Genomic DNA, 26994 nt, shown 5'->3' on the forward strand with positions numbered 1-26994 from the left:
GTTCTTACGGGAGAGGTTCAGGAGCTCCTCCTTTTCTCCGAAGTCTTTGAACTTCATAATGACATCCCTTGGGGGTGCTGTATTGGGAGGTTTGGGCCTCAGGGCTCTGTGGGCTCTGACCCAAGGGATGTCTGTAGTCGGTGAGGTGTTCTTCAGATGAGCAAAGAGAGCTGGAAAATAAGTCGGGAAATCTTTCGGGAGCACCGACTCAGGAATACCTCTTATTCTAAGATTTTTCCTGCGGCTGCGATTTTCCAGGTCTTCTATCTTGTCATGTAAATCAGATAACAGCTCAGTGTGATGTTTTGTTACATTCTGAGTCGTATTAATTTCTCCCTGCATGTGGTCTGTAAATTCCTCTAATGCTTCCACTCTATTGCCCATAGAGTGCAGGTCCTGCTTCATTTCCGCTATTTCTTCGCGTATACATGAGCGGATTATGTCTGCAATGTCCTGTTTAGATGCCAGTGTGGAGAGGATAGTGTTTGGCACAGAGGTGCTTTCCTCAGGGGTCTCCACCATTTTTTGTGGTGTCTTCACCCTTTGTATAGGTGATCTGGTCATTTCAGAGTTCATAATTGCTTTAGTTCCCGTAGGGGAAAAAAACTGATCCACCACACTATCCCTTTGACTATTCATTTTCTGTGGCTTGTTGAGCTTTGCTGAACATTTGGGGTTCATAGTTAAGACTTTGTAGGGGGCTCAGCGAGCATGCAGTGGACACCCTTGACAACCCCCTCTGCGAAGGTGGGGCAAAAATAACGGTCCCGGATTGACCCCTCTCAGAAACAAAAAGGAATAAGAATTAAATATATGGTCCCTTTTCAAAGCAGGGTTACCTCCAGATGTGGGTTTCAATAAAAAAAAAACTCAGTCCAGTATTAGTGTGAACCACAAAGCTCTCCTTAATAATTATGTGGTTCAGTGCAGTAAAGGGGCTATGACTTTTAGCAGCTTAATAACCGGTATGTCTGGTGTGTTCTCCTGTGCTTTGCTGCAAATCAAACAAGACTCCGCTGCTGTAATCCTCTTTATTTTTATGTTTTTTATATATATAAATAAATCTTCCCTCCGCTCCTTGCCACCCGCTTATTGTGTGCTAACTTTGTTAAATATTCCGTCCAGGCAAAGGACTTTTTATTATCCCCTGCACACGCAGCTTCTGACTACGTGTGATGCTGGCAAGATGGCGGCCTATTGCGGAAGGGCCTCAGAGTCCGGCGGCTCACGGACAAAATAGCTCTCGTGGGGAAGATAATGGAGGGTTCCCCTCTGCCTCTTTTAATTACCTGTGGTCATCCGAGTCTGGTAAGAGTGGGCACCTTTCTCCTTACACGGTTGTGACCTTCTGCCGTTTGTTGCGCAGCGGCGCTTCTAGAGTTGCAGCGTGTGGCTTGAAAACTGAGTAAGCTGTCAGTCTCTCAGTTGAAATAGCAGACCACACTTAAAAAGTTGATCCTCAGCCTCTCCGGGTTAATATCTATCAGCTCCTTATAGATAAGTGTGCATAGTGGCAAAATTGTGATTTTATAGGGCCATATTGTCGGAGCTGGCTACCGGAGCTATGGAGTTAAGCAGCCATCTTAGCTGCGGCCAGCTCTGCCCCACATGACTTAATTTTTATTGAATTCTTCAACTTTGTTGATACTGATTGGAGAGGACGATTTGGTCATTGATAATGATGATCTACTAGTCACTCTAGATGTGACTAGTTTAAATATTGTCATTCCTCATAATGAAGTTATACAGGCAATAGCCAGGCAGCTATCGCAATATTCATACATTTGCCCACCACTAGAGGTCTTACTACAGTTATTAGAGTTTTTTCTAACCACAAATGATTTCAGGTTCGAGCAACAAATATATCTACAAAAAACAGGCACGGCAATGGGGTACAATGTGTCCCCAGCTTATGCAAATCTTTTTAAAGTGGAGTTTGAATCCGTTGGCACCCATCTTTTCCATGATCAAATAATTAAATTATTTAAAAGGTATATTGACAACTCGTTCCTCATTTGGGGGGAGGGCACTAAGTCACAATTGAATCTGTGGTTGCAAGAATTGAATGGACCAAATCAGGCCTTGAAATTCAAAATGGAATGTGTGCTTATATAAAGAAGAAGGAATACTCAAATCCACGCTATATAGAAAAGAGACTGATCGCAACTCACTTTTGACTTATAAACAGCTGTCATCCCCCGGCTCTGAAATGCTACGGAATAATACGGACAGAGACAGAGCTGAAATTCAACTAAAAGAGATGAAGGACCGCTACCATTATTGGGGATATCCTTCAAAATTATTGGATACACAAAGACAAACATTGGAACAGAGGGTGGAGAAAGAAACAAGTATGGAAGAACAGTTTACATTTGTCACAATACTCTTTTTTTTTATTAAAGCGGTTTATTAATATTTCATACCAAATACAGTATTGAAAAGCAAAAATTCAAGTAGACAATCAGTACTACAGAAACAAAACCTTTGTACTAAATACAATGCTCTGTTTGACATTATACAGTATAAAACATAACATATATTAGGACATATCTCTTGTGTTACAGCATGAAATAAACCTCAATTTTTCATTTTACCACAAGAAAAAGAAAAAAAGTAAGAGGGAGTTTCCTCCAACTGATCTCCTATTTAGAACATCCCTTACCCTCACCATCAACTTCTATCTGTCTAGCTTAAATTATATTCTCCTCTGAGGATAGCTTCTTGCATGTAAACTGGATTTATAAAAGGGGAGATTATTTGAATCCGAATAACTGGTGGGTGGATTTTTATATAAAAAGAATTTAGGGATCCCTGTATTTAAAATATTTCGGGCATCATATTGTTCGATTTTCATTTTACTCTTAACTGTTTCTATGAATTTCTTAAAACTTGGGGGTTTCTCAGACTTCCAGAGGGAGAAAATAGCATTACGTCCACATAAAAGGATAAAGTTAAGGAATTTTATATTTGGTAACTCTTTACTTTTTTATTTTAAGAAAATTATATCTGATATATCAATCTGAACATTATGGTTCAATATTTTTGCAAGCCAATGCTTGACCATACCCCAGAATTTCTTGACTTTCAGGCATGTTCCTAAACAAAGTACAATATTGTCTGGGAAATTACATCTATAACATGTAACTGTTCTTGCCTGATTCTATTTTGTGAGTGTATCTGGGGTAAAATATACAAAATTAATCCATCCCTCCATGAGGATAGTAATGCATCTTTATGTTCTCTTATTAAGGGAGTCATTCTCCACTGATTGGACAACTTTTTGAGTTTATTTATTGATATTTTGAATCCCTTCTTTATTTAATACCAAGAGAATGAAGAAAATTTGATAATAGGAGTAAATTAAAAAGTTGCTTAAAATGTAATGCTCTATCTGAATCACAAAAGAAAAAAATTGGGTTCAGTGTCCCTTTAATTTGTACCAATATAAGATAGAGAAGTTACCAGCTTTAAAAATATTTAACCCTTTTTCAATATCTTTCCACTGTTTTGATCTAATAGAAGCACAGTAGTGTCTAGCCTGCAAATAGGCAAAAAAACCCTCTTGTTATCAATATTAAATTCTTGTTTAATTTGTTCAAAAGTTTTCATTAAATCCCAGTTGTTCCCAAATAATTGTGCTGCGTATTCTAGCCCATTTCCCTTCCACTGTCTGAAAACATATGATTTTACCCCTTCTGGGAAATCTGGATTGCCGCTTAATGGAAGAATTTTAGAGAAGTAAGGAGAAACTTCTAAAGATTTAAAAACCCTTTGCCATGCAATGATGGGATTTTTATATACTATCATTTTTTAATATATTCTAGAAGTTTATTCGTTTGTATATGAATGAATGCTTTCATTGCAAATGGGGACAGTATACTTTCTTCTATACTCTTCAGGATAAAATGATCCATCTCTACTATCCAGTCCGGCACAAGCTTAGCCATGCAGACCCAATTATATTTTTGTAATGAAGGAAGGTTAAGCCCAGCTGAGTTATATGCTTGACTCTATATATCGACAATTTAATCTTCCCCTTCCCCCATAAAAATTCTCAGAACCCTTTATGTAATATTTGAATATGTTTCGCCTAGATTTAGAGTTTTGTTGGTAAAGACCCGTGGTGCTAACAAGGCTTTTTTTCCAGCGCACCCTTAAGACAATGCTGGTATTTAGAGTTGTCTGAATGGCTGCGTTAGTCTCAGAAAAGGGAGCATTGAGCAACATTTAGCTCCACTTCAACACTCAATACCAGCGTTGCTTACGGTAGCGGTGAGCTGGCTAGACATGCTCGTGCACGATTTCCCCATAGGAAACAATGGGGCTGAGCTGGCTTAAAAAAAACAGCGTTCAGCTCCTAACGCAGCCCCATTGTTTCCGATGGGGAAACACTTTCTAAGTCTACACCTAACACCCTAACATGAACCCCGAGTCTAAACACCCCTAACCTTACACTTATTAACGCCTAATCACCGCCCCCACTATCGCTGACACCTGCATTATATTATTAACCCCTAATCTGCCGCTCTGGACACCGCCGCAACCTACATTATAGCTATGAACCCCTAATCTACTGCCCCTAACATCGCAGACACCTATATTATATTTATTACCCCCTAATCTGCCCCCCCCAACGTCGCCGCCACCTACCTACACTTATTAACCCCTAATCTGTCGACCGGACCTCGCCGCCACTATAATAAATGTATTAACTCCTAAACTGCCGCACTCCCGCCTCGCAAACCCTATAATAAATTTTATTAACCCCGAATCTGCCCTCCCTAACATCGCCGCCACCTACCTACAATTATTAACCCCTAATCTGCTGCCCCCAACACCGCTGCTACTATAATAAAGTTATTAACCCCTAAACCTAAGTCTAACCCTAACCCTAACACCCCCTAACTTAAATATAATTTAAATTAATCTAAATAAATTTACTATAATTAACCCCTTAATGACCGAGGACGTGCAGGGTACGTCCTCAAAAAAAAGGCAGTTAACGCCTGAGGACGTACCCTGCACGTCCTCGGTGTGGAAAGCAGCTGGAAGCGATCCTGCTCGCTTCCAGCTGCTTTCCGGTTATTGCAGTGATGCCTCGATATCGAGGCATCCTGCAATAACCATTTTTAGCCATCCGGTGCAGAGAGAGCCACTCTGTGGCCCTCTCTGCACCGGACATTAACGGCTATGTTCGTTGGTGGGTGGGAGCCGGTGTGGGAGGTGGGTGGCGGCCATCGATGGCCTTTGTGATGCGGAGGGGGGCGGGATCGGGGGCGGGGACGACCGGGGGGACGCGCACGGACGCGCGCACGTGCACGGGGAGGCCGGGCGGGCGCGTGCACGGGGAGGGAGCGGGTGGGAACCACTACGCTACAGAAAGTTTTTTCTTATAAGTGGGGATCAAAGGGGTTTATGTATTTATTTGTTGATCGGTTTGGCTGGGGGGATATTGGACTGTGGGGGGGAAGCTACACTACAGAAACAAATAAAAAAAAATAATAAAAAAAACATTTTTATTTGCAAACTGGGTACTGGCAGACAGCTGCCAGTACCCAAGATGGCCCCAATAAGGCAGAGGGGGAGGGTTAGGGAGCTATTTTGGGGGGATCAGGGAGGTTGGGGGCTAAGGGGGGGACCCTACATAGCAGCATATGTAAATATGCTAAAAAAAAAATATATATTTTTTTTTTAATACCTTTTATTTTAGTACTGGCAGACTTTCTGCCAGTACTTAAGATGGCGGGGACAATTGTGGGGTGGGGGAGGGAAGAGAGCTGTTTGGGAGGGATCAGGGGGTGGGATGTGTCAGGTGGGAGTCTGATCTCTACACTAAAGCTAAAATTAACCCTGCAAGCTCCCTACAAACTACCTAATTAACCCCTTCACTGCTGGCCATAATACACATGTGATGCGCAGCAACATTTAGCGGCCTTATAATTACCAAAAAGCAACGCCAAAGCCACATATGTCTGCTATTTCTGAACAAAGGGGATCCCAGAGAAGCATTTAAAACCATGTGTGCCATAATTGCACAAGCTGTTTGTAAATAATTTTAGTGAGAAACCTAAAGTTTGAAAAAGTGAACAATTTTTTTTTATTTGATTGCTTTTGGCGGTGAAATGGTGGCATGAAATATACCAAAATGGGCCTAGATCAATACTTGGGGTTGTCTACTACACTACACTAGAGCTAAAATTAACCCTAGAAGCTCCCTACATGCTCCCTAATTAACCCATTCACTGCTGGGCATAATACACGTGTGGTGCGCAGTGGCATTTAGCAGCCTTCTAATTACCAAAAAGCAAAGCCAAAGCCATATATGTCTGCTATTTATGAACAAAGGGGATCCCAGAGAAGCATTTACAACCATTTATTCCATAATTTCATGAGTTGTTTGTAAATAATTTCAGTGAGAAACCTAAAGTTTGTGAAAAAATTTGTGAAAAAGTAAAAAAAAATTTTTATTTGATCGCATTCGGCGGTGAAATGGTGGCATGAAATATACCAAAATGGGCCTAGATCAATACTTTGGGATGTCTTCTAAAAAAAAATATATACATGTCAATGGATATTCAGGGATTCCTGAAAGATATTAGTGTCCCAATGTAACTAGCGCTAATTTTGAAAAAAAGTGGTTTGGAAATGGCAAAGTGCTACTTGTATTTATGGCCCTATAACTTGCAAAAAAAGCAAAGAACATGTAAACATTGGGTATTTCTAAACTCAGGACAAAATTTAGAAACTATTTAGCATGGGTGTTTTTTGGTGGTTGTAGATGTGTAACAGATTTTGGGGGTCAAAGTTAGAAAAAGTGTGTTTTTTTCCATTTTTTCCTCATATTTTATAATATTTTTTATAGTAAATTATAAGATATGATGAAAATAATGGTATATTTTGAAAGTCCATTTAATGGCGAGAAAAACGGTATATAATATGTGTGGGTACAGTAAATGAGTAAGAGGAAAATTACAGCTAAACACAAACACCGCAAAAATGTAAAAATAGCCTTGGTCCCAAACGGACAGAAAATGGAAAAGTGCTGTGGTCATTAAGGGGTTAAATAAATTATTCCTATTTAAAACTAAATACTTACCTATAAAATAACCCTAATATAGCTACAATATAACTAATAGTTACATTGTAGCTATTTTAGGATTTATATTTATTTTAACTAGGTACAATAGCTATTAAATAGTTAATAACTATTTAATAGCTACCTAGTTAAAATAATAACAAAATTACCTTAAAATAAATCCTAACCTAAGTTACAAACACACCTAACACTACACTATCAATAAATTAATTAAATAAATTAACTACAATTAGCTAAACTAAAATACAATTAAATAAACTAATCTATAATACAAAAAAAATCAAACACTAAATTGCAGAAAATAAAAAAAAATTACAAGAAGTTTAAACTAATTACACCTAATCTAATCCCCCTAATAAAATAAAAAAGCCCCCCAAAATAATAAAATGCCCTACCCTATTCTAAATTACAAAGTAATCAGCTCTTTTACCAGCCCTTAAAAGGGCTTTTTGCGGGGCATTGCCCCAAAGTAATCAGCTCTTTTACCTGTAAATAAAAATACAACCCCCCCAACATTAAAACCCACCACCCACATACCCCTATTCTAACCCACCCAAACCCCCCTTAAATAAACCTAACACTTACCCCCTGAAGATCTCCCTACCTTGAGTCGTCTTCACCCAGACGAGCCGAATTCTTCATCCAAGCAGAGCAACAAGAGGTCCTCCATCCGGAAGAATTCTTCATCCAAGCGGGGCAAGAAGATGTCCTCCATCCGGTAGAAGTCTTCATCCAAGCGGGGTCTTCTATCTTCATCCATCCGGAGTGGAGCCATCTTCCATACAGCCAACGCGGAGCCATCCTCTTCAACCGACGAACTAACGACGAATGACGGTTCCTTTAAGGGACGTCATCCAAGATGGCGTCCCTCGAATTCCGATTGGCTGATAGGATTCTATCAGCCAATCGGAAATTAAGGTAAGAAAAATCTGATTGGCTGATTGAATCAGCCAATCAGATTGAAGTTCAATCCGATTGGCTGATCCAATCAGTCAATCGGATTGACCTCGCATTCTATTGGCTGTTCTGATCAGCCAATAGAATGCAAGGTCAATCCGATTGGCTGATTGGACTGAACTTCAATCTGATTGGCTGATTCAATCAGACAATCAGATTTTTCTTACCTTAATTCCGATTGGCTGAATCCTATCAGCCAATTGGAATTCGAGGGACACCATCTTGGATGACGTCCCTTAAAGGAACCGTCATTCGTCGTTAGTTCATCGGTTGAAGAGGATGGCTCTGCGTCAGCTGTATGGAAGATGGCTCCGCTCCGGATGGATGAAGATAGAAGACCCCGCTTGGATGAAGACTTCTACCGGATGGAGGACCTCTTGTTTCTCCGCTTGGATGAAGAATTCGGCTCGGCTGGTTGAAGACAACTCAAGGTAGGGAGATCTTCAGGGGGTTAGTGTTAGGTTTTTTTAAGGGAGGTTTGGGTGGGTTAGAGTAGGGGTATGTGGGTGGTGGGTTTTAATGTTGGGGGGGTTGTATTTTTATTTGCAGGTAAAAGAGCTGATTACTTTGGGGCAATGCCCTGCAAAAAGCCCTTTTAAGGGCTGGTAAAAGAGCTGATTACTTTGTAATTTAGAATAGGGTAGGGCATTTTATTATTTTGGGGGGCTTTTTTATTTTATTAGGGGGCTTAGATTAGGTGTAATTAGTTTAAACTTCTTGTAATTTTTTTTTATTTTCTGTAATTTAGTGGGGGGGGGTTGTATTATAGATTAGTTTATTTAATTGTATTTTTTTTTTTTTTTTATTGAGGTTATAAAGAATAATACAGGACATATTCATCCAGTGACAGTGAAAATATATCAATAAAACATGCACTATATACCCAAAAACATAGCAAGGAAATAGAGACAAAATTATTCTGGGCATAAGATTTGAACGTCTCTGGAAGAATATCAGGACCAAAGCCATATAATATAAAGCAGTGTCAGGTATCCACTTTACACATATTATGAGCAATGAGAATTACAACTAAAAAACAACAAACAAGAGTATAGTTAAGAGATATATATAACCTGTGTAGTGATTGATGATAATGGAACCTCATTTTTATATATAATAAAGCTAGAAATGGTCCCACAATTGCTGTTCATACGGTTATGTAATCTAAGGAGGAGACAATATTTAAAGCAATTGGGGATTAGATCTTGTGTGGCCACTTTTGGACCAAGTTAGCGGTGAGGGGGAAGGGAGTTCAGCGGGCAAGAGCCACTCGAAGTGGAGTGGGGAGGGGGAGATGAGGGGGCGGAGTCTTATATCGTACTAGACTAGTGAAGTGGGAGAGGTAAGCAGGAGTCATATTCTATAAACAGATAAACAAAGGGGCGGGCTTCAGAGGGACCACCTGTTGTGTATACAGTGAATAGGTAGGGACATAGGGCATTCAGTGTACAATATTGAATAAAATAGGATATATCTATAGCGCCTAATATTCCTGTAGAATCCTGTATATATATCTGTGCTCTAGGGTCTAGTAGAGATGCAGCTCTAGAACACAGACATATAGTGACAAAGTTATAATAGTCGTATTGGTTAAAAGAGGAAGCGAACATCAGTCAGCATGCAACACTATTGCTCCTCAAAGTAAACTTTTAGTGAGTCTCCAAGTTTTATAGTAAACTAGTGACATGGGATAATATATGGTAGCATAGTGTATAGCTAAGGTACTTTGACTATATGCAATGTCCAGGACCCTCTAGTAGATTAGAACTCCTATGGTAATTGGTCTGTGAGCCGCCAAGATTGTACATAATAGACTAGTAAAATAATGTAGGCCTCTAAAATTTACGCAGTAGACCAACGTATGCACCTGGGTGGGAGTTGGATTGTTAGTGAAACTAATAAAAATAACATTGAGGAAAGATCAAACTTGAACTAGTGCAATGGCTAACAAATTATCAAACATGAGTCCTTTACACAAGGGATATGGCGAACAATATGTAAGACACAAACTTTGTCACAATAAATCAAATCTGCCAGAAGATGTGATAGCATGGTTAAGCAATTTATGTTACACTTTGCAAATGTACAATATAAACCTTCTGGGCGCTCACCAACTGTATTTAGCTATATAAGTTGTAAAAGTATATATAAGTTTTCTAATTGAGCATAACCCAGGATAGTAACCTAACGACTCCATTTTCCAAATGAATAAGAGCTAAAGTCCAGTAAACCACTTGGACATAAAGAGGTGCATATAAAGATGTACATTTACTTTTGAGCCCATATCTTATAATGAAAACTGAGCCTGCTACAATAAAGGGCTATAGAGACGCCTAGCATTGGCTGTTATTGTTTAAGCATAAAAGGGGAGCCAAAGGAGTCCATAGCTATCATGTAACCATAAACAGGACAATGGGCAATGTAACCAATGTGGTAGTGAGTAATCTGAGCTAGTGGATATCCCTAAGGGCCCATCTCTTCCTAGCTGAAAAATTATAAAAGGCATACTGGTGAGCTTGATTTTAATTACGATTATTATCTATTGTATACAGTGTTGCACTATTTTGTTTTTCTTTGTTTTCCTAAAGGTTTTTGTTGCTATTTATTGTTATTTGACTTTTAACATACGGATGGCACCTTGAACTCACTGGGCACAGAATTTGTCCTAACCCCCTAACGTTTGCACGCTTCTTACACAAACGTTTTTATTTTTGGATTATTTTTGGATTGCTTCATTTCATTATTTGATTTCACCAAAGTGGATTTTATTATTTATTATTTATTTATTTTTTCTATTTCTGTTTTTTGGTTTTAATGACTTTTGCCTAAAGGTTGGATTATATTTTATATACTCATTTTTTCTACAACCCCTTCTAACATCTATATCTGATTATAGATCTCTCACTACCCATCAGCAACGTTGGAGGACACATCCACGGTTTAACACGAACATTCACTTCCTACTTTTTCACTATTTTTTCACCATTTTTGATTGACTTTATTTTTTATTGACTTTGTCAGTTTGGAATCATTTTTTGGTTTATAACTTTGCTTATAAGTATCAGTATTTGTATTTTTATTTAACATCCCACACTTGTGTATCACCTTCAAGGAGTGTCACTACTCCCACTGTATACCGTATCTCCCAGGAGATTTTACTATGTACTTATGTTTTTAGAAGTTAGACATGGATCCATGTTTCTAATTTGATTGTGCTATTTATTGTGCTTTTATTGTGATATTTGTTTATGTTCAGCCTTTATCGAAGGTATTAAATTGTAAGATTTAGCAACCAGTCCTTTAGCCTTTTAAGCTCATTTAGCGCTTACTCTCACCTTTTCGTATTTGAAAAATTATAAACGTTATAGTGTTACGTGTCTGCTTACAGATCCTGATATTTAGGCAATAGGAAGATTAACAAACATATAATTTCCCTAGACATAACATAATAATAAACATCTAGAAGAAAGTACACTTTACATGAAATTGGGTAATAGAGCATATCCTCAAGAAAATCTATATGTGGCAAAATAAATCCTACTTATGCATTAAGTGTGTCCAAAACTGCTATAAATTATAAAATTAAACAGGGGGAGCAGGACACTGATAATAAAGTAACATATAAACACATGAGAACAGAGAAATGGAAGGGCAGTCCCATATAATCACTGAGAACTGCTGTGAGTCACTGGATCATCAAAATCAAACACCCGTCTAAGGTAATAATGAGCCAGACTCTGCCATAAATGCAAAAGTGTCCATACTGATAAGTCTGAGGGTCTAACTACAAGTAAGTTTCACCGGCTCATTACCTGACAATAGGTTATAGTTCACTTGGGAGAGAGTGGGGCAGAGCTCCGATAAAGTGCTTGAAAGCAGAGAATCTTATATGTTATGTCCAGTCATCTTACACCCACACCAGCAAGAAGGCTAGATATATAAGCTAAGTCAGCCGATAATTTACCCCACTCCACATCTGAGAGCCAGAGATGTCGAAATTGCTGGCAAGCTCTGCCCAAAAGTAACACTGACACATCTAAAGTGGGCCTTCTGAGTCTGTAGGAAAAACCTGATAGCGGGGATCTGCGGCCCTCCTTTAATGCTGGATATTCTGCTAACACTGGTCACCTCTCCGGGTATGGGGCTAGGAGACAAAATCGCTTTCGGGCATGTCCCGTACCTTGAAGTGTTCTCTTGAAGCTGGACTGTGGCATCATAATGAGGCAACAGAGCCTTAAGTATGCTTTCCAATGCGTGTGAAATTTCAAAGGGTGATGTTTCCGCCGCTCCTTTTCCAGCTGGTATGGGCAATTCAAGATAGCGGTCTGACACTCTCCACAGTTTGCCGTGCTTAGAGCTCAATGTTAGCTTTTCAGATGGGGTCTCCGCATTTTCCAAAGGCTTAGGTGTAGATGTAGCGTTGACCCTGTTACATTGTACTGGTTCAGTGCACTTGTCTGAATTTTCCAGCGGCGGTATAAGAGCAGACAATATTGATATAAGGTCCCCTTTCAGGCTCTGATAATGACTTTCCAAAAATCTTTGGGTGCGTTGCTCCCATGAATTCAGGGCTTCCATGTCAGTATAGCCTTATAAGTATAGGCAGCTTCTGATGGCTCCACGTGGCGTAGTTCCTAGGTAGAAGGCAGTTATATCTTCCCTGACCGACACTACCCCAGTCTCTCCAAGGGTAAAACAGATGAGAATTGACTTCTGATATAAGGTAGTAGCGATTAAAGTTCCCCAGATGTACATTAAGCCTGGAGCTCCAAGTAAACACGTCTGAACGCTTCTGTAGTTGGCTCCGCCCCCTATTTAATTGTATTTTAGTTTAGCTAATTGTAGTTAATTTATTTAATTAATTTTTTGATAGTGTAGTGTTAGGTGTATTTGTAACTTAGGTTAGGATTTATTTTACAGGTAATTTTGTTATTATTTTAACTAGGTAGCTATTAAATAGTTATTAACTATTTAATAGCTATTGTACCTAGTTAAAATAAATACAAATTTGCCTGTAAAATAAATATAAATCCTAAAATAGTTATATTGTAGCTATATTAGGGTTTATTTTATAGGTAAGTATTTAGTTTTAAATAGGAATAATTTATTTAATTATAGTAAATTTATTTAGATTAATTTAAATTATATTTAAGTTAGGGGGGTGTTAGGGTTAGGGTTAGGATTATACTTAGGTTTAGGGGTTAATAACTTTATTATAGTAGCGGCGATGTTGGGGGCGGCAGATTAGGGGTTAATAATTGTAGGTAGGTGGTGGCGATGTTCGGGAGGGCAGATTAGGGGTTAATAAAATTTATTATAGGGTTTGCGAGGCGGGAGTACGGCGGTTTAGGGGGTAATACATTTATTATAGTGGCGGCAAGGTCTGGTTGGCAGGTTAGGGGTTAATAAGTGTAGGTAGGTGGCGGCGACGGTTGGGGGGGCAGATTAGGGGGTAATAAATATAATATAGGTGTCGGCGATAATAGGGACAGCAGTTTAGGGGTTCATAGCTAAAATGCAGGTTGCAGGGGTGTCCGGAGTGGCAGATTAGGGGTTAAAATTTTTTTATTATAGGCTTTGCGATGTTGGGGGGCCTCGGTTTAGGGGTTCATAGGTAGTTTATGGGTGTAGTGTACTTTATAGCACAGTAGTTAAGAGCTTTATATTCCCGCGTTAGCCCATAAAGCTCTTAACTACTGACTTTTTTTTGCGGTTGGAGTCTTGTTGGTAGAGGGTCTACCGCTCACTTCTTCCAAGACTCGAAGTACCAGCGTTAGGCAAATCCCATTGAAAAGATAGGATACACAATTGACGTAAGGGAATCTGCGGTAGCCTCGAGTCACGGAAAGAAAATGAGCGGTAGACCCTTTCCTGCCTGACTTTAAATACCAGTGTTAGATAAAAAGCAGCGTTAGGACCCCTTAACGCTGCTTTTGACGGCTAACGCCAAACTCTAAATATAGCCGTTTATATTTTTTTTAAAAATAATGGAAGATTTTGCATTAAGTATAAAATTTTGGGAAAGGCTATCATTTTTATCAAATTTATTTTAACTGTAAGTGACAGAGGCATGACTTTATCTGGTAATAAAAAAAAAAGAGTTTAAGCAACATTTGGAGCAGAATTAGGAAATTGTGATAAAAGATCCGGCATTACCATTTGGCCAGATGACATCTCCATGAATTGGATTTAGACAAGCTAATTCCCTAAGGGACATTATGGTCAAGACGGACCCTAAAGTTTGTTAGCAGGAGAAAACTTGGATCCACACTGGTCTAAAAGAGGCTGCACCTGGGTGAAAAATCACCATAGAACTAGCTGATGAGCTGTTGTTCATTCCTGGAAGAGTGCTTCTCTCATCGTATGCAAATTAATATGACCCTAGGGAGGTCTCCCTATGGGTGATGGGGGAAACCAGACGTGGGCTCCTTGCCCAGTGTGCTGGGCTCCTTGCCCAGTGTGCTTAGAGGAATGTGGCTGCAGCTCACTGATGAAGCCCATAGGAGGCCGAAACGATCATCTGGGGTTGTCATGTTTCTTGTTCAGAGGAGAATTGCCTGGTATTTTGGGGCTGGACTAACCTTACATGGCAGGATCAGACTAATATACCACAGGAATGTTTTCCTCTGTGAAAAGCATACTGGTCTAAAAACGTCTGCTCCTTGGTGGAAAATCGCCATAGAACTAGCTGATGAGCTGTTGTTCGTTCCTGGTAGAGCACTTCTCTCTTCATATGCAAATTAATATGACCCTAGGGAGGTCTCCCTATGGGTGATGGGGAAACCAGATGTGGACTCCTTGTCCAGTGTGCTTAGAGGAATGTGACTGCACCTCACTGACGAGGCCCATAGGAGGCCGAAACGATCATCTGGGGTTGTCATGTTCCTTGTTCAGAGGAGAATTGCCTGGTATTTTGGGGCTGGATTGACCTTACTTGGCGGGATCAGACTGACATACTACAGGAATGTTTTCCTCTGTGAAAAGCACACTGGTCTAAAAGAGGCTGCTCCGGGTAGTAAATCACCATAGAACTAGCTTATGAGCTGTTGTTCATTCCTGGTAGAGCGCTTCTCTCTTCATATGCAAATGAATATGACCCTAGGGGAGTCTCCCTATGGGTGATGGGGGAAACCAGACGTGGACTCCTTGCCCAATGTGCTTAGAGAAATGTGGCTGCACCTCACTGACGAGGCCCATAGGAAGCCAAAATGATCATCTGGGGTTGTCATGTTCCTTGTTCAGAGGAGATTTGCCTGGTATTTTGGGGCTGGACATAGAAACATAGAAACATAAATATTGATGGCAGATAAGAGCCATAGGCCCAGCATGTCTGCCCGATATTACCTAACAGTATAAACTTATCTAGTTCGTAGGATAGCCTTATGCTTGTTCCAGGCATTTTAAAGTCCCCGACAGTGTTTGCCATTACTTGAAGTTTATTCCATAAATCAATCACTCTTTCTGTAAAGAAGTGTTTCCTCAAATTACTCCTGAATCTACTACCCTTCAGTTTGAGATCATGAACCCTTGTTCTTGAATTTTCCATTTTATGTAAAATACCCACAGTCTCAGTTTTACTAAGCCCTTTAATGTACTTGAAAGTTGCTATCATATCACCTCTTTCCCTTCTCTCCTCTAAGCTATACATATTTACGTCATTGAGCCTATCCTTGTAAGTTTTATTTTTTAGACCATGTACCATTTTGGTAGCCCTCCTTTGCACAGATTCAAGTTTGTTAATATCCTTCTGAAGGTATGGCCTCCAGAACTGCACACAATACTCAAGATGAGGCCTAACTAATGATTTATAAAGTGGCATAAGAACCTTACTATTTCTGCTGCAAATACCTCTACCAATACATCCAAGCATTCTGCTAGCCTTACTCACTGCATTACTACATTGTTTACTAAGTTTTAAATTATCTGAAAAAATAATTCCCAAGTCCTGTTCCTCATCTGTAACAGTCAGTAAAGTGTCATTGAGTCTGTATTTAACATTTGGATTTTTCTTCCCTATATACATTATTTTACACTTTGCTGTGTTAAACTTTAGATCCCAGTCATTTATCCAATTCTCCAATTGTTGTATATCACTTCTCATTTTGTCTACCCCCCCCCCCCCCCGGAACATCCACTCTGTTACAAATTTTTGTATCTTCTGCAAACAGACATACTTTCCCCTGTATCCCTTTGCTGATATCACAGATAAATATCTTAAACAAAACAGGCCCCAGAACTGACCCCTGAGGAACACCACTAGTAACAGCCCCCTCTGCTGAATGAACTCCATTTACTAAGACACTTTGTTTTCTGTCCTTAAGCCAGAATTCCACCCAGTTCACAATTTTTGAGTGTAGACCAAGTAAATACAGTTTGTGAATTAGTTTATTGTGTGAGACGGTGTCAAATGCTTTGCTGAAATCTTGATATGCTACATCAACTGCTTCACCTTTGTCTAATACTTTTGTTACATAATCAAAGAAGTCGATTAGATTAGTCTGACATGATCTCCCTGAAGTAAAACCATACTGATTTTGGTCCTCTAAATTGTTTGTCTTTATGTAAGTCATAATTCTTTCTTTTAAGAGGCTTTCCATTAATTTCTCTACTACTGAAGTTAAACTAACTGGCCTATAGTTACCAGATTCCTCTCTACTGCCCTTTTGATGAAGAGATATTACATTTGCTATTCTCCAATCATGGACAGATCTTACTTGGTGGGATCATCAGACTGATATACCACAGGAAAGTTTTCCTCTGTGAAAGGCACACTGGTCTAAAAGAGGCTGCTCCTGGGTGGTAAATCGCCATAGAACAAGCTGATGAGCTGTTGTTCGTTCCTAGTAGAACACTTCTCTCTTCCGGCTAGATTTAGAGTTTTGTCGGTAACGACCCGCGTAGCTAACGCTGGCTTTTTTCTGGCCGCACCTTTTAAATAACTCTGGTATTGAGAGTCCACAGAATGGCTGCGTTAGGCTCCAAAAAAGGAGCGTAGAGCATATTTAACGCAACTTCAACTCTCGATACCAGAGTTGCTTACGGACGCGGCCAGCCTCAAAAACGTGCTTGTGCACGATTCCCCCATAGAAAACAATGGGGTGTTTGAGCTGAAAAAAAACCTAACACCTGCAAAAAAGCCGCGTTCAGCTCCTAACGCAGCCCCATTGTTGTTTATGGGGAAACACTTCCTACGTCTGCACCTAACACCCTAACATGTACCCCGAGTCTAAACACCCCTAACCTTACACTTATTAACCCCTATTCTGCCGCCCCCTCTATCGCTGACACCTGCATATTATTTTTAACCCCTAATCTGCCGCTCCGTAAACCGCCGCTACTTACATTATGCCTATGTACCCCTAATCTGCTGCCCCTAACACCGCCGACCCCTATATTATATTTATTAACCCCTAATCTGCCCCCCACAACGTCGCCTGCCTACACTTATTAACCCCTAATCTGCCGAGCGGACCGCACCGCTATTATAATAAAGTTATTAACCCCTAATCCGCCTCACTGACCCTATAATAAATAGTATTAACCCCTAATCTGCCCTCCCTAACATCGCCGACACCTAACTTCAAACATTAACCCCTAATCTGCCGACTGGAGCTCACAGCTATTCTAATAAATGTATTAACCCCTAAAGCTAAGTCTAACCCTAACACTAACACCCCCCTAAATTAAATATAATTTAAATTTAACGAAATTAATTAACTCTTATTAAATAAATTATTCATATTTAAAGCTAAATACTTACCTGTAAAATAAATCCTAATATAGCTACAATATAAATTATATTTAGATTATAGCTATTTTAGGATTTATATTTATTTTACAGGTAACTTTGTATTTATTTTAACCAGGTACAATAGCTAAAATAGTTAAAATAATTACAAAATTATCTGTAAAATAAATCCTAACCTAAGTTACAATTAGACCTAACACTACACTATCAATAAATGAATTAAATAAAATACCTACAATTACCTACAATTAAACCTAACACTACACTATCAATAAATTAATTAAATACATTATCTACAAATAAATACAATGAAATAAACTAACTAAAGTACAAAAAATAAAAAGAACTAAGTTACAAAAAATAAAAAAATATTTACAAACAACAGAAAAATATTACAACAATTTTAAACTAATTACACGTACTCTAAGCCCCCTAATAAAATAACAAAGACCCCCAAAATAAAAAAATGCCATACCCTATTCCAAATTACTAAAGTTCAAAGCTCTTTTACCTTACCAGCCCTGAACAGGGCCCTTTGCGGGGCATGCCCCAAAGAATTCAGCTCTTTTGCCTGTAAAAAAAACACATACAATACCCCCCCCAACATTATCCGATCAGCCAATCAGATTGAGCTCGCATTCTATTGGCTGTTCCGATCAGCCAATAGATTGCGAGCTCAATCTGATTGGCTGATCGGATCGGCCAATCGGATTGAACTTGATACTGATTGGCTGATTCCATCAGCCAATCAGAATTTTCCTACCTTAATTCCGATTGGCTGATAGAATCCTATCAGCCAATCGGAATTCGAGGGACGCCATCTTGGATGACGTCCCTTAAAGGAGCCTTCATTCGTCGGTAGTCCGTCGGGCCAGCAGGATGTTCCGCGTCGGAGGTCTGCAAGATGGATCCGGAAGAAAGAAGATTGAAGATGCCGTTGATAGAAGACTTCAGCCGGATCATGGACCTCTTCAGCTCCCGCTTGGATGATGACTTCAGCCGGATCATGGACCTCTTCAGCTCCCGCTTGGATGATGACTTCAGCCGGATCATGGACATCTTCAGCCCCCCGCTTGGGCTTGGATCAGGACATCGGAGGAGCTCTTCTGGATCGATCGGTGAACCTGGTATGGTGAAGATAAGGTAGGAAGATCTTCAGGGGCATAGTGTTAGGTTTATTTAAGGGGGGTTTGGGTTAGATTAGGGGTATGTGGGTGGTGGGTTGTAATGTTGGGGGGGTATTGTATGTGTTTTTTTTACAGGCAAAAGAGCTGAATTCTTTGGGGCATGCCCCGCAAAGGGCCCTGTTCAGGGCTGGTAAGGTAAAAGAGCTTTGAACTTTAGTAATTTAGAATAGGGTAGGGCATTTTGTTATTTTGGGGGTCTTTGTTATTTTATTAGGGGGCTTAGAGTAGGTGTAATTAGTTTAGTGTTAGGTTTAATTGTAGGTAATTGTAGGTATTTTATTTAATTAATTTATTGATAGGGTAGTGTTAGGTTTAATTGTAACTTAGGTTAGGATTTATTTTACAGATAATTTTGTAATTATTTTAACTATTTTAGCTATTGTACCTTGTTAAAATAAATACAAAGTTACCTGTAAAATAAATATAAATCCTAAAATAGCTATAATATAAATATAATTTATATTGTAGCTATATTAGGATTTATTTTACAGGTAAGTATTTAGCTTTAAATAGGAATAATTTATTTAATAAGAGTTAATTTATTTCGTTATATTTAAATTATATTTAACTTAGGGGGGTGTTAGTGTTAGGGTTAGACTTAGCTTTAGGGGTTAATACATTTATTAGAATAGCGGTGAGCTCCAGTCGGCAGATTAGGGGTTAATGTTTGAAGTTAGGTGTCGGTGATGTTAGGGAGGGCAGATTAGGGGTTAATAACTTTATTATAATAGCGGTGCGGTCCGCTCGGCAAATTAGGGGTTAATAAGTGTAGGCAGGTGGAGGCGACGTTGTGGGGGGCAGATTTGGGGTTAATAAATATAATATAGGGGTCGGCGGTGTTAGGGGCAGCAGATTATGGGTACATAAGGATAACGTAAGTAGCGGCGCTTTGGGGTCGGCAGATTAGGGGTTAATAACTTTATTATAATAGCGGTGCGGTCCGCTCGGCAGATTAGGGGTTAATTATTGTAGGTAGCTAGTGGCGACGTTGTGGGGGGCAGGTTAGGGGTTAATAAATATAATACAGGGGTCGGCGGTGTTAGGGGCAGCAGATTAGGGGTACATAAGGATAACATAGGTGGCGGTCGGCAGATTAGGGGTTAAACATTTTTAATCGAGTGGTGGCGATGTGGGGGGACCTCGGTTTAGGGGTACATAGGTAGTTTATGGGTGTTAGTGTACTTTAGAGCACAGTAGTTAATAGCTTTATAAACCGGCGTTAGCCCATAAAGCTCTTAACTACTGACTTTTTTCTGTGGCTGGAGTTTTGTCGTTAGAATTCTAACGCTCACTTCAGCCACGACTCTAAATACCGGAGTTAGAAAGATCCCATTGAAAAGATAGGATACGCAATTGACGTAAGGGAATCTGCGGTATGGAAAAGTCGTGGCTGAAAAGTGAGCGTTAGACCCTTTCCTGACTGACTCCAAATACTGGCGGTAGCCTAAAACCAGCGTTAGTAGCCTCTAACGCTGGTTTTGACGGCTACCGACAAACTCTAAATCTAGGCCTTCGTATGCAAATTAATATGACCCTAGGGAGGTCTCCCTATGGGTGATGGGGGATACCAGACGTGGACTCCTTGCCCAGTGTGCTTAGAGGAATGTGGCTGCACCTCACTGACAAGGCCCATAGGAGGCTGAATCGATCATCTGGGGTTAGCATGTTCCTTGTTTAGAGGAGAATTGCCTGGTATTTCAGGGCTGGACTGACCTTACATGGCGGGATCAGACTGATATAATACAGGAAAGTTTTCCTCTGTGAAAAGCACACTGGTCTAAAAGAGGCTGCTCCTGGGTGGTAAATCGCCATAGAACTAGCGGATGAGCTGTTGTTCGTTCCTGGTAGAGCGCTTCTCTTTTCGTCTGCAAAACACCAAACCTGGATGCTTTCAGTGTCTGGGGTGTACTAGGGTGCACTAGATGCAATGGTATGCAGCCCGGCCTCTACTTCAATCATCCAACTAAGAAGATTTTTTTTTTCATAAATATCGCATGACAGGTGCCACATCTTATATTGTTTATCTTTTGCACTGTACTTGTGGCCTATTTTATGTAGGCAAGACTAATGATGACCTCAGGACACGAATGGCAAAGCATCGGTCAGCCATACGCACTGAGGAGAATTCTGTTGCAGAAGGAAGCTAAATGGACTCCCATACTAGACACTCTAGACACTCTAAATTCTTAATTGGCATTGTTTTTTATAATCTTGCCTGCTTTTTTACAATCATGTCTGTTTTAGTGATTGTATTAGTATTATGTAAGTTAAAACTTAGCCATATATTTTTCATGAGTCAAAGAATTTACTTTTTGAATATATTAATATTTTTTTAATTTTTATTCAATTTTTATTTTTCTCAAATAATTTTTCTGGTAAAAATATTTTCATACATATTTTTTTGCATTTTTTATTTTTGGATTTTATTGATCTTTATTCAAATTTTTATATTTTGATTTTTATTTTTGTTTTTTATTTTATTATATTTATTATTAGGCTTTCAATTTTTGACAATAATGTATATAATGTATGCAAGTCCGTGGTCCATTACTCTATAATGTCCTCCTTCTTCCAAAAGCCTATAGCTCTGAGTTCATATGCAGGGAGTGCAGAATTATTAGGCAAATGAGTATTTAGACCACATCATCCTCTTTATGCATGTTGTCTTACTCTAAGCTGTATAGGCTCGAAAGCCTACTACCAATTAAGCATATTAGGTGATGTGCATCTCTGTAATGAGAAGGGGTGTGGTCTAATGACATCAACACCCTATATCAGGTGTGCATAATTATTAGGCAACTTCCTTTCCTTTGGCAAAATGGGTCAAAAGAAGGACTTGACAGGCTCAGAAAAGTCAAAAATAGTGAGATATCTTACAGAGGGATGCAGCACTCTTAAAATTGCAAAGCTTCTGAAGCGTGATCATCGAACAATCAAGCGTTTCATTCAAAATAGTTAACAGGGTCGCAAGAAGCGTGTGGAAAAACCAAGGTGCAAAATAACTGCCCATGAACTGAGAAAAGTCAAGCGTGCAGCTGCCAAGATGCCACTTGCCACCAGTTTGGCCATATTTCAGAGCTGCAACATCACTGGAGTGCCCAAAAGCACAAGGTGTGCAATACTCAGAGACATGGCCAAGGTAAGAAAGGCTGAAAGACGACCACCACTGAACAAGACACACAAGCTGAAACGTCAAGACTGGGCCAAGAAATATCTCAAGACTGATTTTTCTAAGGTTTTATGGACTGATGAAATGAGAGTGAGTCTTGATGGGCCAGATGGATGGGCCCGTGGCTGGATTGGTAAAGGGCAGAGAGCTCCAGTCCGACTCAGACGCCAGCAAGGTGGAGGTGGAGTACTGGTTTGGGCTGGTATCATCAAAGATGAGCTTGTGGGGCCTTTTCGGGTTGAGGATGGAGTCAAGCTCAACTCCCAGTCCTACTGCCAGTTTCTGGAAGACACCTTCTTCAAGCAGTGGTACAGGAAGAAGTCTGCATCCTTCAAGAAAAACATGATTTTCATGCAGGACAATGCTCCATCACACGCGTCCAAGTACTCCACAGCGTGGCTGGCAAGAAAGGGTATAAAAGAAGAAAATCTAATGACATGGCCTCCTTGTTCACCTGATCTGAACCCCATTGAGAACCTGTGGTCCATCATCAAATGTGAAATTTACAAGGAGGGAAAACAGTACACCTCTCTGAACAGTGTCTGGGAGGCTGTGGTTGCTGCTGCACGCAATGTTGATGGTGAACAGATCAAAACACTGACAGAATCCATGGATGGCAGGCTTTTGAGTGTCCTTGCAAAGAAAGGTGGCTATATTGGTCACTGATTTGTTTTTGTTTTGTTTTTGAATGTCAGAAATGTATATTTGTGAATGTTGAGATGTTGTATTGGTTTCACTGGTAAAAATAAATAATTGAAATGGGTATATATTTGTTTTTTTGTTAAGTTGCCTAATAATTATGCACAGTAATAGTCACCTGCACACACAGATATCCCCCTAAAATAGCTAAAACTAAAAACAAACTAAAAACTACTTCCAAAAATATTCAGCTTTGATATTAATGAGTTTTTTGGGTTCATTGAGAACATGGTTGTTGTTCAATAATAAAATTAATCCTCAAAAATACAACTTGCCTAATAATTCTGCACTTCCTGTAAGAGAGGTATGGTATAACGTAGGGAGTAGGATACACTTGTATAAATTTTGATTGAGAGGAGTTGTAGCACTTACTGTATGTGGTTTTATTTACGGGTTTCGTAGCTCCTTTTGACATATCTCCATAATATTTGCATGATCTTAACAGATCTGGTATAGATGGATCATACAAGTAAGTCTGTTATATGAATTAACAACTGCACGTTCCTCAGGCACTGCCAAATGCTTTACTCTGATCCGTATGGTATGGTCGCTTTTTTGTGTACAGGTAACCGTAGTTACGGTCTGTGAGACATGTCACATTATCCTATCAGAGTGCAGCTTAGGCAGTGTTTGAAGAGCATTGGTTAACAGCACTTCCTAGACAAATGCAGAGCCATATAATCTGTTCCTTTTACAATTGTATAGATCTGATTAAGAACTAGACTTAGATATGATCGAATGAATTATTTAATATGACATCTGTTAGAAGTAGCTATACGATTGAGTGGTTGTACACTATATATATATATATATATATATATATATATATATATATATATATATATATACACAGGGAGTGCAGAATTATTAGGCAAGTTGTATTTTTGAGGATTAATTTTATTATTGAACAACAACCATGTTCTCAATGAACCCAAAAAACTCATTAATATCAAAGCTGAATAGTTTTGGAAGTAGTTTTTAGTTTGTTTTTAGTTATAGCTATTTTAGGGGGATATCTGTGTGTGCAGGTGACTATTACTGTGCATAATTATTAGGCAACTTAACAAAAACAAATATATACCCATTTCAATTATTTATTTTTACCAGTGAAAGCAATATAACATCTCAACATTCACAAATATACATTTCTGACATTCAAAAACAAAACAAAAACAAATCAGTGACCAATATAGCCACCTTTCTTTGCAAGGACACTCAAAAGCCTGCCATCCATGGATTCTGTCAGTGTTTTGATCTGTTCACCATCAACATTGCATGCAGCAGCAACCACAGCCTCCCAGACACTGTTCAGAGAGGTGTACTGTTTTCCCTCCTTGTAAATCTCACATTTGATGATGGACCACAGGTTCTCAATGGGGTTCAGATCAGGTGAACAAGGAGGCCATGTCATTAGATTTTCTTCTTTTATACCCTTTCTTGCCAGCCACGCTATGGAGTACTTGGACGCGTGTGATGGAGCATTGTCCTGCATGAAAATCATGTTTTTCTTGAAGGATGCAGACTTCTTCCTGTACCACTGCTTGAAGAAGGTGTCTTCCAGAAACTGGCAGTAGGACTGGGAGTTGAGCTTGACTCCATTCTCAACCCGAAAAGGCCCCACAAGCTCATCTTTGATGATACCAGCCCAAACCAGTACTCCACCTCCACCTTGCTGGCGTCTGAGTCGGACTGGAGCTCTCTGCCCTTTACCAATCCAGCCACGGGCCCATCCATCTGGCCCATCAAGACTCACTCTCATTTCATCAATCCATAAAACCTTAGAAAAATCAGTCTTGAGATATTTCTTGGCCCAGTCTTGACGTTTCAGCTTGTATGTCTTGTTCAGTGGTGGTCGTCTTTCAGCCTTTCTTACCTTGGCCATGTCTCTGAGTATTGCACACCTTGTGCTTTTGGGCACTCCAGTGATGTTGCAGCTCTGAAATATGGCCAAACTGGTGGCAAGTGGCTTGACTTTTCTCAGTTCATGGGCAGTTATTTTGCGCCTTGGTTTTTCCACACGCTTCTTGCGACCCTGTTGACTATTTTGAATGAAACGCTTGATTGTTCGATGATCACGCTTCAGAAGCTTTGCAATTTTAAGAGTGCTGCATCCCTCTGCAAGATATCTCACTATTGTTGACTTTTCTGAGCCTGTCAAGTCCTTCTTTTGACCATTTTGCCAAAGGAAAGGAAGTTGCCTAATAATTATGCACACCTGATATAGGGTGTTGATGTCATTAGACCACACCCCTTCTCATTACAGAGATGCACATCACCTAATATGCTTAATTGGTAGTAGGCTTTCGAGCCTATACAGCTTGGAGTAAGACAACATGCATAAAGAGGATGATGTGGTCAAAATACTCATTTGCCTAATAATTCTGCACTCCCTGTATATATATATATATATATATATATATATATATATATATATATATATATATATATATATATATATATATATATATATATATATATATATATATGAGAATGAGCTAATACTTCTATGATCATGTTGAGACGTTTAAATGTTGGTATGACAACGGGTCATGTGTGGCTTATACGTCACAGCAATATATCAGAGACCCTAAATTTGACAATTTTAATGCATTTTTGTGCTGTATCATGTTTGCATATATTTTATTTGTCCTCTACATGTTTTATTTGTATTATAGCACTTGCTTTGCATGCACTTTATGTGGTAGAATGACTAGGAGCCGTCTTGCAGGTAGATGATGTGATACTTGGGGGTGTGATTCACTACAGTGTGCTACACAGCATCTGGCTGTTCACAGGGTATAAATGTCACAGAGGGGGTTAGTATTTGTATTGTCACAATTTTCATAGTCTGACGAAGGGGGTGAAACCTTTGAAACATCACATTGAACAAAGGTGACTTTTGTTTGAAAACCCTGGTGAGTGAACCCCTTCATATATATATATATATATATATATATATATATATATATATATATATATATATATATATATATATATATATATATATATATATATAAACATGTATTTAAGAATAAAAAGGACAGATTCTGTTATGTGAAGAACAGTGTAGTGAAATATTAATATTTCATGTTGGGTTTAGCACTTTTCAATATTTGCTGTTGGATTAGCGAGTGAGTATAAGTGTTAGGTTTTATTTGCAATTTTTGCTTTCCATGAAGTCTATGGGAGAAGTTAACGTGGTTGCAATATTGTTTTTGCGCTCGTCATGCTTTCACTCAATCGCAATCTTTGTACTTTTTTCTTGGAATAAAAGCATAATCCAATGCACGCAAAAAGCCTCTGTCTAGCAAAGCTTACTCACAAGCGGGAGGGCTAAATAATGTGGCCCTATATGGACCAATGTACTGGCACTGCTAACTCTTGTTTTTAGTGCAGCAAATAATCGGCTAGATTACGAGTCTTGCATTAGCCTTAAAAAGCAGCGTTAAGGGGTCCTAAGTCCTAACGCTGCTTTTTAACGCCTGCTGGTATTACGAGTCAGGCAGGTACAGGTGTACCGCTCACTTTTTTTTCTGCGATTTTAGCATTCCGCAAATCCCCTTACGTCAATTGAGTATCCTATATTTTTAATGGGATTTGCCGGTATTACGATCACTGGAAAAAGTTAGCGGTACACCCTCTCCTGCCCAGACTCCTAACGCATTTAAAAGTCAGTAGTTAAGAGTTTTATGGGCTAACGCGGAACATAAAACTCTTAACTAAAGTACTAAAAAGTACACTAACACCCATAAACTACCTATTAACCCTTAAACCGAGCCCCCCCCCACATCGCAAGCACTATAATAAAATTATTTAACCCCTAATCTGCCGACCGGACATCGCTGCCACTTTAATAAATGTATTAACCCCTAAACCGCCACACTCCCACCTCGCAAACACTAGTTAAATTTTATTAACCCCTAATCTGCAGTCCCTAACATCGCTGACACCTACCTACAATTATTAACCCCTAATCTGCCGCCCCCAATGTCACAGCCACTATAATAAATGTATTAACCCCTAAACCTAATTCTAACCCTAACCCTACCCCCCTAACTTAAATATAATTTAAATAAATCTAAATAAATTTACTATAATTAACTAAATAATTCCTATTTAAAACTAAATACTTACCTGT

This window comes from Bombina bombina, chromosome 6, assembly GCF_027579735.1.
Source record: "Bombina bombina isolate aBomBom1 chromosome 6, aBomBom1.pri, whole genome shotgun sequence".
NCBI classification, from domain to species: domain Eukaryota; kingdom Metazoa; phylum Chordata; class Amphibia; order Anura; family Bombinatoridae; genus Bombina; species Bombina bombina.